The 20,283-nt window shown below is 37.9% G+C and overlaps 1 protein-coding gene across 2 annotated transcripts in view; it reads left to right on the top strand.

Annotated features, from left to right (window-relative positions):
- LOC129733131 (60S ribosomal protein L30) overlaps positions 1-20,283 on the top strand; it is a 279,602-nt gene that overhangs the window by 30,883 nt on the left and 228,436 nt on the right. Inside the window, exon 1 of one of the 2 annotated variants that reach the window (XM_055694729.1) lies at positions 4,571-4,582. The exons of the other annotated variant lie outside the window; for it this stretch is intronic. The gene's annotated coding sequence lies outside the window, so the exon portion shown is untranslated. Of the gene's footprint in view, positions 1-4,570; positions 4,583-20,283 lie in introns of those variants that run through there. 2 annotated transcript variants of the gene reach the window in all.

Raw genomic sequence — 20,283 nt, 5'->3', positions numbered from 1 at the left:
ATCTTTGAGATAATAGAATTTCGTTGTTTTATTAACAATTTAATTCATAACGGTTGCTTTTTTTCCTCTATGGACTTCCTCACTGCGACCAGAATCGTAGATCTATTGTGAGATATGCCCGGGTGTCTGCTGTATCCCGCACTTCTGTTAATAGCAATACCGCTATTGAGAAGTGGCATGCTTATTATTATTGTTCATCAGTGCTTGTGTGTAATGTGATACTCTTCCTTACGCGCTTACTGTTCTACTATACCGATACTCGTTCCTCTTGCCAAATAGCACCAATTATAATTCCCTGGAGAAGTTTCGTCGTGCGTCCTTCTGGCCAGTTTCATTGATAAGAGGGACTTATTTTTTGTTAAGAGGAAGTCACGCAATGATATTGTAGATTTCAGCGTAAAGGAAGGGTAACTGGTGGGGAGCCTGAGAATAAACCCATGTTTAAGTCCTTTTTGACATCGGATGGCCTGGTTCTAACTAAGTTTCGAACCCACGACCATCCGCTTGACAAAGCGGACTCTGTAACCTTGCGGCTACGCGCTACGGCTACGTAATAATAACGGTTGCTTAGTTCGATTATAATCAAATGAAATGGGAACGTATAGGGCAGCCAAACTTTGAAACCACGTGTTAAATCATAATTCATCAGTTAACCCTTATAACTAGCCCGTTCATCTGATAATACTATTGATCAAATCGGTGGTACACCACCCTTTCTGAGATAATGAAGTTTCGTGATTTTCACAATTCGGTACATTACAGACGAAGTTACAGTTCGATTACAGTAAAATTCAATAGGGTGTTATGAGTCAGCTAGACCTTTCATTTGACACTAATTTCGTGAAAATCGGTTCAGCCATCTCTGAGAAACATGAGTGGAATTAAACAGTCTTCAGAAGACGTTTCTTTTCATAACTTTTGAACCACATGTTCAATCTATATAAAATTCAGAAGTTAAGGGTTTAGATAGCCCGTTCATTTGATACCAATTTTATTGATATTGATGTTTCGTTATTTTCACATTTTTAAACATAACCTCTTAATTAAAAATCCAATTACAATGAAATTGAATAGGGTCTTATGGGGCAACTAGAACTTTCATTTGCATATAATTTCGATAAAATCGGTCCAGCCATCTCTTAGAAAAGTGAGTGAAAATATAAATCTGCACATACACACACACACACATACATACAGAAAATGCTCAGCTCGTTGAACTGAGTCGAGAGATATAAGCCATTCGGCCCTTTGGAGCACTTTCATATTTTCGGTTTTGCAAGTGATTGCTGTACCTTTCTAGCAGAAAGGCGAAAAGTTAAAAAAATTATTAATTAGGAGCAAGGATGGAAAAACTCGTATCGCATAACAATCATTCGGGTATCATTTCTGAACGTGCTATTTATAAGCTTTCAATCCCTGCAAACCATTGCTATTAAAAGTTACACATTCTCAAGCTTGCAAGAGACAACTTAGAGTAAAGAAATATATGGAAACTTTCTTTGATGATTTTGTTTCAGTATTGCCTGCTTTAGGCGGAGCGAGCAACATAAAGCGAGTGTTTCACGAAAGAATCGTAAACGATTGCACTCAAGCGATCGCAATAATTCTTTCAAATGTTGGTTGCTTGTAGGCGTAATTCGGCTACTCCACGTCGTGCTTTCACCGTGATACACCACGATGATTCTTGGTGATTTCAAATATCAGATGCTAATGCACCATGCTACAATTTCCGTAAGCATTGATGAGACCTATATGCTCCGGCAAGCAAACAATTGAACACAATCTAACGTTCATTTGGATTCATAATTTTGTATCACTGGCGATAATATCTCGAAGCTTCTCGCGATAATGTTAAATGCAAGTGAACTTGGATACAATAAATACTGTCGTGTTTGAATCATTCAGTCTCCTTCTATGGTATTCGGAACTCTTAGAAGCGAAAAACAATCAGCAGCGTTTCTATGGAAAACTTGTACGCGAGTGGAGATAGTTGAACGATAACTGATAAATCGAAGAACACATTTGCATGAAAAATTGCTAGTGAGTGAACTTTTCCATGCTTGATTAGGAGTAAAATATTCGTGCTGGAGAAATAGCGAAATTAAAGAAATTGCTTTGAATTCCGTACACTTCCATCACGAGCAATACCGGGAACGTACGAATAGCACAATACCAAATTTAAATTTTGTTGAAGCCATATGTTTTGATCAAAGCAGTTACAGTTTTAAGGTGAAACCTCATTGAATCCAAAAATGGCCGACTTTGAGTCACCCCATCGAATTTTCGAAAGCACAAGACTTGCTGTGGTGAAGCAAACATAAAATAGAATTTTCATAGGGAACGCAATGAGTATTTCCCAGTCTTGTGCTTTTGAAAATTCGAAGTAGTGACTCGAAGTCGGCCATTTTTGGATTCAATTTTGTTTCTTTTCATAACTTTTGAACCACATATCAAATTGCTATGAAATTTCTTACTTGTGAGTTTGAGAGACAACCCAGGGGAACCCATAAAAAAGCCAAACTTTTCATTTGACACTAAGATTGTTGAATTTAGTCCAGCCATTTTTGGGAAAACGAGTGAATTTGAAAAGTCACCGGAACATGTTTATTTTCACAATTTTTGAACCACGTGTTTAATCACTAAATAAAATTCATCAATTAACGTTTAACTAGCCCGTTCATTTGATACCAATATTGTTCAAACCGGTTGTATACTTTCTAAGATAATGAAGTTTCGTGATTTTCATATTTTGATACATTACAGACAAAGTAAGAGACCGATTACATTAAAATTCAATAGGGTGTTATAAGGCAGCTAGACCTTTCATTTGACACTAATTTCGTGGAAATCGGCTCAGCCATCTCTGAGAAAAGTGAGTGAGTTTAAGTAGTCTTCGGAATATGTTTCTTTTCAAAGCTGGATTTCACATTTTTAAACATAACAGGCAAAGTAATAGTCCGATTGCAAAAAAATCAATAGGGTCTTATGGGGTAATTAGACCTTCTAAATGACACTGATTTTGTGGAAATCGATTCAGCCATCTCTGAGAAACATGAGTGAGATTAAACACTATCCAGAACACGTTTCTTTAAATAACTTCTTAACCACACGTTCAATCTTCATGAAACTAAAAAGTTAAGGGTTTTTTAAGTAGTCCGTTCATTTGAAACCAATTTTGTTAAAATCGGTTGAGTAGTTTCTGAGATAATGATGTTTCGTGATTTTCACATTTTTAAACATAACCTCTAAACTAAAAATCCGATTACAATGAAATTCAATAGGGTCTTATGGGGCAACCAGACCTCTCATTTGCAATTAATTTCATGAAGATCGATCCAGCCATCTCTGAGAAAATCGAGTGAGATTGGGAGAGTGTTACATACACACACACATACACACACATACACACACACACACACATACAGAAAATGCTCAGCTCGTCAAAGTAAGTCGATTGATATACGAGATTCGACCCTTTGGAGCACTTTTATACCTTTGGTTTTTCCAGTGATTGCTATACCTTTCTAGGAGAAAGGCAAAAAGGATCGAAACATCAGACCTTAGGCGTCGTACACAAATTACGTAACACATGAAGGGGGAGGGTTGAATCTGCGTTAATTATCGTTACGTAAAGGGGGGGTAGTAGAAACACCCAAGTTACACACAAAACATGTTAGAAAATAGATTACAACGAAAGTAGTCATATAAGTGTACTACAAGCGCAATTAAAAACTTGTGTTATTATATTGTGTTTGAAGTTGTTTTTCATCAGTAATACAACCGCGTTTCGAAAACAAGCTCGTTTTTTTCTGGTTTTGGAGATGTTTTTAATAACATGAGTTCAAGAATGACAATCACTATCACTTGGTCTTTTCGTGAGACATTACACCATCTAATAACAACATTACGTACCTGTAAAATGCTTTTCCTTAGTACAACAGTCGTAGCATTCAACACTCAACTTAAAAATACTCGATCAAATTAATATTTAAACTATATGAACGATTTCTATATTTATTCGAAGCGGGTCAAAACGTGCCATTAAAAGATAAACAAAACGCTTGCAGTGTAACCAATATCAATTCAGGTTTTTGCTATTGTATATCTAACAACGTTTTCTAGTTTTGTTAGATTTTATATCCAGATAACGTTGAAACTATGCGAAAACAATTTTAATATTCAAGCAAAAGAAACAACTCTTTTTGAAAGGTTGAAAATTATTTTTTGTCATCAATTTATAATCAATTAAAACTGCCACTGATAAAAGCTACTGTCGATCTAGTTGCACTGCGTCGACACAACACATTTGCGCATGCGCTGGTTAACAGTTGTCATAGCAACAGATTTGCGCATTGCCGTATTAGTACTCGAGATGTATTTTGCCAACTAATTCTATCAAGTTGACTTGCTTTAATGCTGTTATCGGTACTTGTTCTATAAGCCTTCATGTTTTGCGCTTTTCTGGTGATAGAGATGTCATGGAATAGGTAACGTTAACTATTGTATACCAACGTGTGTTACTTGGGCAGTAACGTAACTGTGATGTTTGCTCGAAATTGAAAATTTCGAAGGAAGTTCAGACTGTTCAGCGTTACGTAATTTTAGGGTGGAAGGGGAGTCATATCGAATGTTACCTATCGTTACATAGGGGGGAGGGAGTCTGAAATCTAGATTTTTACTGTTACGTAATTTGTGTAAAAAAAGCATGCAGAGTTTCTTAGGGTAATAGGGCCGACATATACGCAAAGTTTAATTAATTTAAAATAATTTTTTTTAAACGTTGTTTAAAGTACTATGAAGTTGGGAGCTTCGAAAAAACTCCATCAATTATTAAAATTGTAGCTGTCAGTTCATTCTTCTGACAAACAAGTGCTTTATTTACAATGGAAAATACTTTTTCCGAAGATTTCCGGATCCCGGGAACAAAAATTTTGATTTCCGGGTTCCCGGGATTCCCGAATTCCTCTGAAAATTTTTTTCATCATGAATCACATTGGTTTCTTTATGACACGAAAGCTATGATAGAAAAAATGGATTAATAAAACGAATTGTCGTTTAACATTGTACCTTTTTAAAATTGCTTGACAAAAAAACGGCCACATGTGGTATTACGAGTGAAAATATAATATGAATTTCGATGCTCCGAGCAAACAACCAAAATTGGTCGAATCATGTATCACCCTACTAGGAACAAACTGTTTTTCAATCGAAGTACAATAAACCGCAAAAGATCCCATAAAGTGTGGCAATGATAGGTGACGATCGGTAAATATTTACACGCCAAAAGGATAGAGTTTACGCAACGTCCCATCGTTGAACCGCGAAACGCATTCAACTCTTAACCGAAATGCTGTTTTCCTCCTCGTTGCACGCTCTGACCGAAGTTACAACGAACGGCTACTTCGAAAGCTACAAACATTTTGGACAACAAACACGTATAATGGGGTGACAATAAATCCGTGCGATAAATGTGCCTCCATTGTGCAATTAAAACCCAGTCAACACGACACCCAATCATGCAATCCATTCGGGAACCACCACCACGCACCGTTCGCTTGAACAAACATCGTCATTTCGGTTTTCCCTGCCGTGCTAATGATGCCGCATTAAGACCGACACCACGTTACGCCTAGACGAGGCCATGCGTCTACACTAGTGCTGGTGCTTCAATGGGAACGCACGGTTGTTGACGCCATGGAGCCTAACAACGAACGATTTTTAAAATGCGCTTGATTCAATGCTGTCAATTTACATACCGTGAATACATTCAACATGAAGTGCAAATAATTGGCATCATTCAAGCTTGTCAGTGTTGCTCGGCATTCTTTTTTCCATTGTCGCCCGCGGATGCGCACCCGGCGCGTAGTTTGTTTCGTCAGTAAATATTTGATTGTTCGAAATTGGATTATCTTCCCCGCGGGACTGTAGACAGCGGAATAAGAAGATAGAGGAAATCGCGAATCAAGCCAGCCAACAACCGTACGCCGACGCCCGCGGGGGAGGTCCGTATGTGCGTGTGTATGTCCTTTACAGCGAGCGACGCGGAGGTAGCTGACTTTTAAGTAACGGCAAACGACATGAAGCGCACAACTGAGGCACTTGCACTGCTGGCAGGAAGCTTCTAGTATGCAAATGTATACAGATGAACCTAATTTCAGGGCCGTCATTTCGAGTTATGCTGCTGACTGTCTCATGATTTATTCATGGCTGTATATGTGGGTTACTATCAAAGGAAGTGCATTTGGTATTTTTTCGAGCGGTAGAAGTGAATAAGCTATGACCTTTCCAACATAACGTTTATTCTATAACAAGTACAAGCTGTGACATGATTCATAGAAGCTTTACCGCCTAAAAAAAGTTTCATATTAATTTTCGCTAGAGTATAGAGTTTCAGAAAAGATGTACAAAATTAACAATTGCCAAGTTGCAAATTTCAAATCAAAATGATTGCCATGCATGCGATATCTGACAATAAACCTAGCATACACTGCAGCCGATTCTTTATGGGATAAGCTATAATCCACTTCTTCCGGGGCAGTGCTGTAGCTCGCGAAAAAAATGGGATTTCAGCAAATTTAATGAAAGAGAATGAGATCAACAGTTCGTAAACAACACGAGGAATGTGTGTTTCCAACCGAATCGCTCCGGTATTTTTAACACAGTTATTCATGAGTAAATATTTATCTATTGCTACGGTCTAATAATGCGAAAAAATGTAAATCCTGTAAACTTGGTATATTTTTGGAAACGCAAAAACGTGAAGCGTATAATACGTATTACGGACGATTATAGTATGATTATAGCACCCACGCAATTTATTAATTCACTCCCGATGGGTTATTCACATCTAAATTAAGTCGCCCACTTACGGGATGTAGTAGTAAACAGATCGATACTAGACAAAAGCGCAAAACATTTACCTTTTCGCCGAAACTCACTCATCACGGTCACGGGAACAGCAACAGCAGCAGCAGCAGCAGCAGCAGTAGCCGCGCTGTTAGCTTACCAGACCGTGACAAGTGTACCCGGCTTTGGCATCCACCCACGTGAAACGGGGGCTACAATGTCAACCGCGAACTCGGGTTTTGGCCCAAGCCCGGCAGAAACCACGATAAACATAAACATTGCGATCCGTTCGGGCACGCTCGTTCGCAGAAGCGATGGATGCGAACCTTCCTCCAACTTCTAAATCAAACAGTCGAACGATTTACCAGCAGTTGTTCTAGTTTGCTGTTGGTATTACAAAATTGTATTTTTCGTACCGCTTTCGGCTCTTTCTCTCCACTTTGCACGGCACAGGAGATTCAAAGGGTCCAATTCGAGAGTCAGGTTGATGTTTATTTAATGCAAGAAATAAAATAAAAACAAGTTACTGAATCTTAATTATTTGGAGCACCGCTTATTATCATATGTGTGAACTGAAAAGAAAATTGTTTGGAAAGAATCCCCAAAACAGTAACACGTTTGATATTGATTCATCATCTAAATAGTAGTAAATCCCGTTCCCAATCATCGATTTTCAACCTAAAATACAATACCTACCTAAATCGCAATTTCAAATCCGACGCTAATGACAGAGACAATGTTGCCTCCAATACCAATTCAAATAAAATTTCAATCCCGAAAACAATCGATATTAAATTTCCAAATTTGATTCAGTTTACTCCCAAACTTTAAACTTAATCAAGTCCTGTCCTAATTCGTAATCCTTCTCAATTGCAATCGGGATACGAGTTCTTTCTCCAAATTCTAATTACAATATTAACACTCGAGAAAAAATCTCATTTCCATTTTAAATCCTCCAGTTCAAAATTTTGATCCTGACAGCCAGCCATATTCTAATCATTAAAGCGATCCCAAATTCTTTTCTAAGCAATGAACCGAATCATGGCCCAAATTACGAGCTGCATCTGTCCTTGTATTAAAAGCTATCTAGAGCAAACCACCAACCAAACTACAAAACTTCCAGAAACTTCTTTCTTGGTGATGGAAAAAACTTTAACGCATTGCAATGGCTCCATAACCTATTAGCAGAGCGTGTAAAATAACAAACCAATCATGTTGACTGGTAACAGTGAAATGAAAAGATATCTTTATTATTACGGTCATAATTACTGTGATTAAAATGCTTCCAATAGATAGCCTAGTCCTCCTACTCGCTGACGTCTCAAAGTGGCACGAGACGCGCGAGACGTCCCGCCGGCACCGCTTGTACGTCAGCGGTAATGTATAGGCGAACGAATTAAGTGTTGTAGTGGAGCGCTCGTTAGCTTACCAATCAGACGAGAGCCTTGTGCTGAATCAAGAAGTTGTCGCCATGTTGCTCGGTTTTGAGCTGTGCTTCGCCAGTTCCCCAGGCGTCTTATCACCCACATGTCTCCTTCAATCTGGTCGGAGCGCTCGTAGCCCCAAGGTTACAGAGTCCACTTTGACAAGCAAATGCTCATGAGTTCGAATCTTAGTAGAATCAGACCGTTCAATGTCAGAAGGACTCTCATCCTCATACTTGACCCTGCCCTAACGCTTAATTTCTAAAAATAAGTCACACAGCTGAATGAATACCTATCCAGGCCGCTATAACTGCCGAAACTTGGCAGGGTAACAATCGGGGCTCGGTAAAACAAAGCAGTAGAAGCTATATATAACAATGTAGAGGTGAGGGTAAAACTATAAAAATCCGTCACTACTCGAGGTGACAAAATAAACTTCTTTTCCGTTATAGTCGATTGAGTTGCAGAGATAAGTTCGGTCTCTGGCAACAATAAATATAACACTTCCTTCTTTCCTTCCCAAACCGAACGTGAGGATGTATTCTGCGCCGTTGTTGATCTATACAAAGCAGAAGCTTCTGATTTATTGTACATTGAAAGCTCAAAACAAGTACACGAAGTTGAAGTTGTACTACTTACGATGGATGATGCTGGCATCTCAAACCACCTGGCGGTGCGAGTCTCTTTCAGTTTCGGGTTGTAGTTACCCAACGATATCTGAATTGGATTACCGCTGGTGGGGTCCAACTCAGATCGAAGGGAAGCCGAGTTGAAAGAGGTAGGAACTGCAGCTAACTTTTACCTACTCCTTTGCATACCCGTTTAACTTATGCACAGGTTACAGGTAGTTCAAACATTATACCGCAAAACAAGCAAAACACGCTAGAAACACGCTAGAAAATAATTGTACACCTATTACTCCTGCTAATATTGCTGCCGAAAATATTTTTTCTAATGTCAACTGCCTGGGGCCTATTACGGCAGGTAAACTTTCTTTTTTGCAACAGGCAATGTTCGATCTTATGAACGCCATGTTGCAGGCAAAATCAATGTTTTAAGCCATTCAAATAGGCACAAATTTTACCATTAAAATTGTTTCTAATTTAAAATTTAGCAATGATTTTAAATAAGACAATTAAAATATTAAATTGGAATGCTCGCTCATTGAAGGCCAATGAGAATGAGCTTTTTAATTTTTTAACAGTAAATAATGTGCATATTGCAATTATTACTGAAACATTTTTGAAACCTAACATTAAATTAAAATATGATCCCAATTACGTGGTTCATAGATATGATAGGATTCAGGGTTCCGGCGGTGGAGTTGCAATTGTTATTCATCGCCGAATCAAACATCGTGCTCTTCCCCATCTTGAGACGAAAGTTATTGAAACTTTGGGAATTGAAGTTCAAACTGAACTTGGGATTTTATTTATTGCCGCAGCATATTTACCATTTCAATGCACACGCGAGCTCAAAAATCATTTTAAAGGTGATTTACAAAAACTCACCAGAAATCGTTCGAAATTTTTCATAATCGGCGATTTTAACGCTAAACATCGTTCATGGAATAATTCTCAAAGTAATTCCAATGGCAAAATTTTATTCAATGATTGTTCTTCAGGATACTATTCTATTTTGTCTCCGAATAGTCCTACATGCTTTTCTTCTGTAAGAAACCCTTCAACAATTGATTTGGTGCTAACAGATCAAAGTCATGTATGTAGTGATTTGATCACACATGCTGACTTTGATTCTGACCATCTTCCAATAACTTTTTTTTTATCACATGAATCAGTTTTAAACCCTATGAGCTCTGTTTTTAATTATAACAAGGCTAATTGGGAAAGATACAAAACTCATATTGAGAGAAATTTCAATAATGAGCTTGATTTGCAAAACGAAGTGAATATTGATTCCGCTTTGGAAGCATTAAAATGTGCAATTGTTGATGCCAGGAATTATTCTGTTCCAAAGGCTCAAGTGAAATTTGATTCATCAATAATTGACGAAAATCTTCAACTTCTAATTCGTTTGAAAAATGTCCGCAGACGTCAATATCAACGTTCTCGTGACCCTGTTTTTAAAACTATTTATAAAGATTTACAGAAAGAGATTAAACATAGATTTACTCTTCTGAGAAATCAAAATTTTGAGACTAAAGTTGAAAAATTGAAACCATATTCAAAACCATTTTGGAAGCTGTCGAAGATTCTTAAGAAACCTTCAAAGCCTATTCCAGTTTTAAAAGATGGTGAACGTTTTCTTCTATCCAATGAACAAAAGGCTCAAAGACTTGCTCAGCAGTTTGAGAGTGTTCATAACTCAAATTTGAATTTTGTGAGTCCAATTGAAAATGAAGTCACACGTCAATTTGATTTAATGTCTTCCCAGAATTTTTTACCTGCAGAAATAATTGAAACTAACTTGAATGAGATTAAATCAATTATTAAAAATATCAAAAATATGAAAGCACCTGGTGACGATGGAATCTTTAATATACTAATCAAACATCTCCCTGAGAGCACAATGGAATTTTTAGTGAAAATTTTCAATTGCTGCTTCAAAATTGCATATTTTCTCAAATTATGGAAAAATGCAAAAATTACTCCCATTTTAAAACCGGATAAGAACCCAGCTGAAGTTTCAAGTTATCGACCAATCAGTTTGCTTTCTTCAATAAGTAAACTGTTTGAGAGAATTATTCTTACCAGAATGATGTCACACATCAACGAAAATTCAATTTTTGCAAATGAACAGTTTGGATTTCGCCATGGGCATTCCACAACTCATCAATTGCTCAGAGTTAATAATATGATACGAGCTAACAAATCTGAAGGTTATTCCACTGGAACTGCTCTTTTAGACATAGAAAAAGCATTCGACAGTGTTTGGCATAAAGGTTTGATTACGAAATTGCAAACTTTTAATTTTCCAATTTTCCTAATCAAAATTTTAAAAAATTATCTTACTGATCGAACTCTGCAGGTTGTCTATCAGAATTCAAAATCTGATAGATTTCCTGTCAGAGCAGGTGTACCTCAAGGTTCAGTCTTGGGTCCAGTCCTGTACAACATATTCACTTCAGATCTTCCTGATTTGCCTCCAGGATGCACAAAGTCATTGTTCTGCGATGACACAAGCATTTCCGTAAAAGGAAAAAGTCTTCGTGTCATATGCAGTCGATTGCAGAAAAGTTTAGATATTTTTTCTTCCTACTTGCAAAAGTGGAAAATCTCTCCCAATGCTTCTAAAACTCAAATGATAATTTTTCCGCATAAGCCTAGGGCTTCTTTCCTCAAGCCAAACAATAATCACGTTGTCAAGATGAATGGGGTTATTTTAAGTTGGTCCGACAAGGTTAAGTACTTGGGACTAATTTATGATAAAAAACTTATTTTCAAAGAGCACATTGAGAGTATACAAGCCAAGTGCATCAAATATACGAGATGTTTATATCCTCTCATTAACAGGAATTCTAAACTTTGTTTAAAGAACAAACTTTTGATTTACAAACAAATTTTTAGACCAGCAATGCTTTATGCTGTACCGATCTGGTCAAGTTGCTGTTCAACAAGGAAGAAAACGCTCCAAAGGATTCAGAATAAAATTCTGAAAATGATTTTGTAGCGTCCTCCTTGGTTTGGTACACTCGAATTACATAGACTTACTGGTGTTGAACCATTAGAAACTATGTCAAATAAAATTATTAACAATTTTCGACAAAAATCGTTGCAATCCTCAATTGCTACGATAAGCTCTCTTTATAGCCAATAAGTTAGCAATTAAGTTAGTTGTAAGTTTACTTCCCCTTTTCTGACAAGTAGGTTTAAATCCCTACGAATGATAAGTCCTAATTGCGAAAGCAAACAAATCCTAACAATTAAAATTACAAATTTCTAACAGTGTTGAGAAGTCACCATTTGTGATTGGACACACATACTCATTATTTACTAATATTTATCATAAATACTTAAGCTACTAACAAATCCCCCATTAAAAAAAAAAAAAAAAAAAAAAAACTGCAGCTAACCACTACCACCGCCGCGGTTGCCCGCTGCTGATCCACGCTGCCTTCCCCTACTGCCATAGGTGTTGATATCCACTGCTGCTGCCTGCTGCTAGTAAACTGATTTGCTTGAGGAGAAACAGTCTCTTATATAGCCCAAAGAGTGCATTCCTGGCTAACTAGGTACTCCATTCTGTCGTCTTTTTTAGGAAAAGGCAGCAAGCGACCAATAAAATGTCGACATTTTCGTTTCGACAATGTTTAACAATCTTCAAAAGTACAATAGTTCGAACAATCAGATTACAACTTTCTGCATTTGGACGGGTGCTTAAATGATTTTCCAATCGATTGCTGCAAAAATGACAGAAATCGGTTGGAAACTGACTGAGTTTAAAAAGGTTTGAAATTGAACAATTTTCGTGACGATCTCGATGTTTTCGATTTCGAAATTGGATCCTTGTATTGAAGTTGGGTCCCTGTATATGTTGCCGTGAGACGTATTCTACGTCAAAAAATAGAATTTTGCAAAACTTCCTATCTTGAATAGACAAACAAACGCCGGAAATTTCATCCAATCGGATTGTCTCCTAACTGCCCTACGTGATGCCCATAGGGAGAAAACTGAACACAACGCAGGGACCTTCTACTTTTGGAAAAGAAAAAAAGAAAATAAATACTTTTTTTCAGTATCCTAAAGATAACTTTTTGATCAATGTTGTTTTGTTCAACTATTAATTTGATCTGAGTTTTATATGATTAATTTCATATCTTTTAAGCTTCAAAGCGTGTTTTGGAACTTTTTGCAAATCACAGCTCATTTCTTTTATTTATAGTTTTTTAACGCCTTGACCTTTTTTTTTTATGTTTTACTATTAGCTCTCGTTAAAATCACGTTGAGCCAATGCGTACGATTGCTGAGTTTATGTAGATGAATCTTAGTGTTTTGGGTAATTCAATATTGACGCAGAATATGTACCTTCAAGGTACTTTGTGTGTCTTATGTTGGGACAGTTTCGTGTCTCACAGTATCAAAATAGCAGCATCTAAACAAGCCATTAAACAAACTGTCTAACATTCGAAGCAAATCTCAAGACACGTGTTAAGCCGAAACAGCCTGTAACATTTCCGGCGAAGCACCAAGTCGAGCCAAGTTCTGCCACAGCACAGTATAGATTTAGTTCTTAATTAGCCGTGTAGCTGCTTTAGGATGGAGCTGGGAAACGAAAGCAACGATTGGGCACCATCTTTCCTATCAGCACACCCATATGCTTTTTCCAGGTAAAGATCTTACCGATAGCAGCGAAACTGCGAGCTGCCTGGCTGTAGAATTTTACTTCTCTACCTCTACCGTTTCGCCCTGAATTCAACAGGAGAAGGCAGCGCTTCAAAAGGTTAATAACAGTTTTCCGTCGGTACGGTTCGGTGGTTGTGCAACAATTTCCTGCGAAGTCACCGATAAATTTGCATCCTGACTCGCGGCTTCTAACTTTCTAGACGCTAAGTTGGCACATTCCAGCCGATACGATGAAAGCTGGTGCCGCTGCTGCTTTTGTATCGCTACCCCCCTGGTTCCAGTAGCTACTCATAGCTTCCCGTAGAACGTAATGAGGACATTAAAACTTGCCTGCCTTGGCGAGGGCCGATTGCAGGCAGGGCGACGGATTTGCCGCTGGCGTTGATCGTATTTTAGATTTGCCGCCGGAAGTAGTTCATTAAACACTTTCAACACCTGCGACCACGAGGCTAAACGGGCGTGTAAACACGTGTTTACCGGGCTGCGAAATGGATGCCTTCTGATGTGTGTTGGCTTCAACTGGAAATTGTTCGCTTTTCTGATCACGGAGTAACTGATTCGGTTCAGTTCGTTAGGGGAAAAGTTCTGATTGATTTTGACGTGTATTGGACGGGGATTTCCGTTTGTACGGCGAATTGTTTTGATTTAACTGATTGATTTTGGTAAAATGTGTACTACCCATTTTACACGTTAATATCCCACTATCTTCCTTTGCTTCATGTTTTCTTTTTTTCTTCATGTTTTATTTCGCACTACACTGATGCTGATATCCTCAGTTTACTGTTACAGTCCTTACTATTTGTTCTGATTTTCAAACTGCATGTCTTGTTGTTCTGTCGCCATTTGCTTTATTTTTTCCACTTGTTTTGATAAAGTTTCTTTGTCATGCTGTCGTTAACTTTTATTATTGCTTGACTTTAAAGTCCAATCGGTATTTCTAATATGTTTTTGTTCCAGTTCAATACACTGATATAAAAAATAATAATATAAAAAAGCAAAGCCTGTAGCTACATTCCGATTCGGAACTCGACCTTCTGTTTATTATTAGTAGACTTCGCAGTCAACTGTTTTAGTGTAGAGGGCAATTGCGGGGCTAGCGCTACGATCCTACTGACACAAACAGCCTCTCCCGAGCCGGACTTCGCACCTACAACGACTGGCTTGTTAGGCCAGCATCTTATTTCAAAACCAGCTGGAAAGGTTCTCATGGATATTCATATTTTTGCTCCATGTTTCTAACACAGTAGTTCTCTTTGACGTACTGCAGTTTTGTTCTCAAATAGAAGAACGACCAAAGACCTTACTTATTTCAATTGACGAAGGTGGTAATATATATCTCAGCAGACTTAGTTTTTTAAACTGTGTGTGTACCTCTGCTATTCAGGCACAAAATTAATACTAAAACAGTAAAACTAACAGTGTTGTGCTGACACTTGACATGCTAACGCTGGACAAATGTCGAACATTTCCATCCTCTATGTAACTTCGGTTGTCAAACGACGCTGCTGTGGCGATCCGACATCCGTGTGTTCCAGATTCCGTTGACGTGCATTGCAGGTGGCTACAAGTGCACGCAAAACTTTTCCTTATGACTTTAGAAGCAATAGCGCAAAATTACCTTTTAGGTAACAAATCCATTACTTAAAAAGCAACGAAATTCTTCCCCAGTCAAGTAACAACACATACTGTCACATATTTAGCACGTGTTATGAGAGTACGACTATCTAATAATGGTCGTTTCAACCACATTTCTGTCGAAAAATGCTCCCTTTCCACCTCAAGTCAAAAAAAAATCACACACCGTCGCATAAGTTGCACATGTTACAAGTTTTTTCAATCTCCAATTCATCCGGTGGGCGTGTATTAGTTCGCTTGTTGTATGCATACGGAGTAGCGAAAAAATATGACAAGAGCTGCCAAGCAACATTTTCCCCGTAATAAAGTATGCAAACGTTTATGATTTCAAAGACTTGAAATGCGCCTTAAAATGACAACACGATCTGTAAACTGCGTTAGAGAAAAATAAAAACATTCGCTTTCTTGCAAGCTATTTACAGCACATAATCATTGGTTCATGGAAACTCATTTGGACCTGTTTGAATATACAAAACTCGTGCCCATCCAGAACAATATTCGCAACTTCGGCAACTCTGATCAGACAGTATTACATATTTCCATTTCAATTAAACACTGGGGGACGAAACTAAAGTGTTCCTAATTGGACATTTGAGGTTGACGGTTGAGATTCTGATTATGTGTGGGTGAAGGGAGACAAAAATGAACCAGATCGTTGCATCAATACAAATGCAGCGAGTGAAGTCTTGCCAACACATGCATTGCGGTGCTTGGCTGTATGTTCTCCTGCAGGAACACATACAAGCGTGTGGCCGTCATAATTTTTATTACTTTTTGTTTGTTACTTTTTGTGTATAATGCGCAGTCATAAGACACAAAAAGTAATAGAAAATTGCCCAAAAGTAATAAAATATTCCGCGTTTGCGTTGGGTGTGGGGTAACTGCTATTTTTTACCACTCCTGAATATGCATATATTTACGCAAAACTTTCACGTCACCGAAACCGGTTATAATTTGGCAGCGAAAGTTGCTGACAGTTGCATATAATACTTGTTTCGATTTTGTTCTCGATTTCTCGTTCGACCTTCGAACGAGTGGACGGACGGTATAACATTTATGCTGAATCACGCTAAATTGTTAACTCACACAGAAACTTGTGCTTTGGAAATTTGTTTCTGCTGTGGATTCGTTCCGTCTGCTGACAGGATCTGAACTTTGGCGCTGGCAGACAGTTTTTCTATGAAGTATTTTAAATTGTGTCGTAAAATGTTGATATAAAAAGTGAGCAGACAAACCGTTGCAGTGATTTTTTAACCTGGAATGCAGTTCCAGTTGTAGTTATATTGAAAGGGAAGTCGAAACTGGGACAACCGGAAGTGATTGCTACTAGATGTAACCCAGGGTAGGGAAATGTACTGGTACGCTAAAGTATTCACACGACAGCAGCAAGATTTTTGTGATTACCTCTGTGGAATGAAACACTACGCGACAGTAGCCGCTACCGAAGTTTCATACGATCTGCTTCATCTCTTGCTTTTTGTCACGAATTCAATATGAACAACAATTCTCTCGCACACTTCTTTTTATATTGTTGTCATTGTATAGACAATCTCTGGCTCGTGTGTTATTGACTGTAGCTATCTGTGGTATTTATTGCATTTATTACGAATTGAAGTGAAATCAAATCACTTAGCGTCAATTTTTATTTGGGCACGAGGACGTTAATTGAATTTGTAAGAGTCATGCTTTTATTGTCCTGTTTTTGAATAAATATGCTAAATTTGGATAAGACTTTCGCTACAGCGAACTATTTTCGAATGAAAAAGTTTAGAAGTAGGGATTCAAATTTTCTGGTGTACACGATTGATGATATTTTTCGGCAGTACATACATAGTAATTATTGATTTTCCATCTTACTACTGTGCTAAACTGTCGCATGATTGCCAATTATTGTCATTCGCACAATGCGACAGTCGAGATATGGAAGCGGCTGGAGATCGGCACAAAAGAGAATCGTTAACCATCCGTGTTGGCTTTAAGTCACACGATTCTCTCAAATAGAGAAGCGTATAGTTGAGCGCTGCTGTCGCAATCTATGAAATGTTGACCTCAAATTTCCCAAAACAAGCTTGAATTAGCAGAAATGTATGAGATGCATTTCTAAAATTCCTAAATTTCAACTGTATGTATTTTCATCTGTTTTCACTGCGTTGAAGAAAATCAAAAGTTGCCAAATTAGTTTCTGTTAATACGAAAAAACCATACTGAAAATGTTGAATTATTCCGACATAATTGACATAAATCTACAGCACTGTAGTTGTTACCTAGGTTACCAATTTTGCACGTAAACAACTTCAGCGGATATCTAGGTAACCTACTACGACGGGCTGCGGCTACGTTCATTCATGATAATTTGATTCATGTCAACTCTATCAACACAACTGTATCAAAGCTTAATCCCATATTGTAGAATATACCTATTGCAATTGTTCGCAGAGACACGAAAGTTTACTTCAACCAGAACGCCTTCACCACCTATATTGAATTAATAATAACATTTTATGTAACTATAATACTCTGTAACATTAAAATTTTACAATGAAGCTTTAAAATCTTAAAGTGTAGAACCACAACAATAAACATTGTTCATAAAACATATGTTCTATTTCCAGTACAAATCGGATCGTTTACCGATGCGTATTTGCGAACCCGAAGGATTTTTCAAAAAGAAATCTTAAGATTACTGCTCTTGGATTCTTGAGAATTCAATGAGATGGTTTTCCTTAAGTGATTCGAACAGATTCGTCCGTATCGCAGAAATGAATACTCTCACGATTCTGTCACCGAGTTATAGTCAGTCAGTCATACGACCGTCACCCGACCGTCCAATTCCCCGCGATTGACTCCTCCTGGGGTTTTAGCATCCTTTTTGTCGGCTCCATCATAATCGTCGCATCATCCTCGTCTCGTAATCGAGCTAGATTACGCCATTTCTCATAGGCTTACCTTACTGAGCAAGTAATTAAAATTTTTCTACATACTATATTTTTGACGTAGGTCTACGTTTTTGTTTTCTATATTGAGACGCATTCTATAAAAGTCAAAAAGAAGCTGGTTTGATGTTACGTTGAATTTCAAATAATTGGAATAAGAAAAGACACATCCGTTCTGTTACTTTCGTTTGGAATGTATGCGAATTGTTTCACTCCGCTTGATTCGCAAAATAGTAATATGACACACGAGTTATCGTACGGGTATTCTTTTACCGGTTCGTTGTTGTGCTGAGCAATAACAATTGCTTGCAGTCTATCAACAGGAGCATCTTCTGCGCACTGCGCCCTGCCTACTCCTCCAGTGGCCACATTCACGGAGCTGGAGACATACTAACAAAAGTAATTTTCTCCGACCGCTTGCAGCGGGCCTTAACCACCGGACTCTCAAATCTGCGGTTCCGTTCCACGTATCTTCAAGCAAATGGCTTAAGCACCACCTCGAAGAGGACGACTTACATGTCTTCGGCGTGCCCGGCCAGAAACTCCGCCTCAAGGCAGATCAGAGAAATAAACTGGGGTAAACGAGAAGGCAGATACACTAGACCAAGGTACTCCATCTCGATGGACGATATAAACATCGTGTGAATATTACCTCAGAAAATAACTAAACATATTCCTTACTCTCAAACACCGTACCGTACACATGCATTTCTCATACCTGGACTAACTCTGTACAAACACACAATCGTCCAGTCTACGAAAATCGGAGTGCGGGGACTGTTTTCCCCATCCTAGAGTATTAAAAAAAACTTGAGACGAACGCGAGACGTGAAACCTGAAACCTGAATCATACTAATATACTTTAAAATAGGAAATCGCACTATATAAATTTAACCCACAATGCAAAATGTTCTAAGATTTTACTCATTCAACTAGGCTTCACTCAAGACTTTGTTAAATTTATTGTTTTGACAATCACAGAAAAAGTTATGGACAAAATTCTGATTTTAAGGAGGAGTGTTTCGCAAAAAACTCTATTTTGTCGTTTCCAACGCACAGATAGGGCATCGCAGTATACAGCAATTATTTTTCTTTTAAATTTTCCACAACTTTGCTGAAGGAAGCAATCCGATTTATTGAAAATTAGAAAAAATATTTTTTTCATCTAACTGTTAGGTGGATTGATCAAAAAACCAAAAACGCAAAAAGTATGGCTTTGTTCTATGAAACAATTTTGTTAAGGACATTAAGTACAATAATCAATTTTTCACAGTCAAATCTAGAAAAATTACGATTTGTCGAATTTAGACCACTGTGCACTGTGGGATTTTCAAATAAATCTTTCCACCAATTGTTAATGTTTTGAAATATAACCCTTGAAATGTGTAGAAACTATATTGGAAGTTATTTCATAAAATGGTGGTTGCAAAACGTGCTTTACAATAAGTATTTCGTCGGTTTTATATCACTTTTTTGTACTTTACGACCTTCAAAAGGGCATTACTCAAAAATGTACCGTTTGATGATTTTGAAATTTTGACCAAAGATTCTGGACGTCATAATGAATCGAATGGTGTACTCAGATTCTTTGGTGCATTTTGTTTTATAATAACGGTCAGTGGGAGCACCGTGTATTCCTATTGGTTATGCCATAGAGCTATTTAAAGGTGGGAGTCTTGGCTAAACTTGGTATTAATCCTGCGCAGGGATTTTATGGTCCTGTACTCACGGGTCCGGTGGTTACTTGACTTCTGACTTTTATGCGGCAGTCATCCAACTGCTTCTGCCTTCCTTCAATCAACGCTCCTTACAGCTACGGATTACTTTACTTTGAAACCGGAAATTTTGGAACAAAATTCCACGGCAAATGCAAACCCGAGTTTATGTCTCCCTTTCCCATTAGTTTTATGCATTTAAACATTCCAATTCCCGAGTTTAGTGATCTGCACTGGCTAAGTTTTTTCAAGAAGACGAGCAAGTAAGTCGCAGATTCGTGGTTGAGATTTTGGATTGCGTCATGGTGAATGAGAGGCTACAGGAAGGACAAATATTCAAACGGCTAACTCGTACGCAAGGTGTAAATGCGCCTGGTTGGCCAACTATTCATTATCCTTATAGTAGATTAGCTAAAAATTCAAAAAA

Source organism: Wyeomyia smithii, chromosome 3 (assembly GCF_029784165.1).
Source record: "Wyeomyia smithii strain HCP4-BCI-WySm-NY-G18 chromosome 3, ASM2978416v1, whole genome shotgun sequence".
NCBI classification, from domain to species: domain Eukaryota; kingdom Metazoa; phylum Arthropoda; class Insecta; order Diptera; family Culicidae; genus Wyeomyia; species Wyeomyia smithii.
This window is presented reverse-complemented; position numbering and strand designations above follow the sequence as displayed.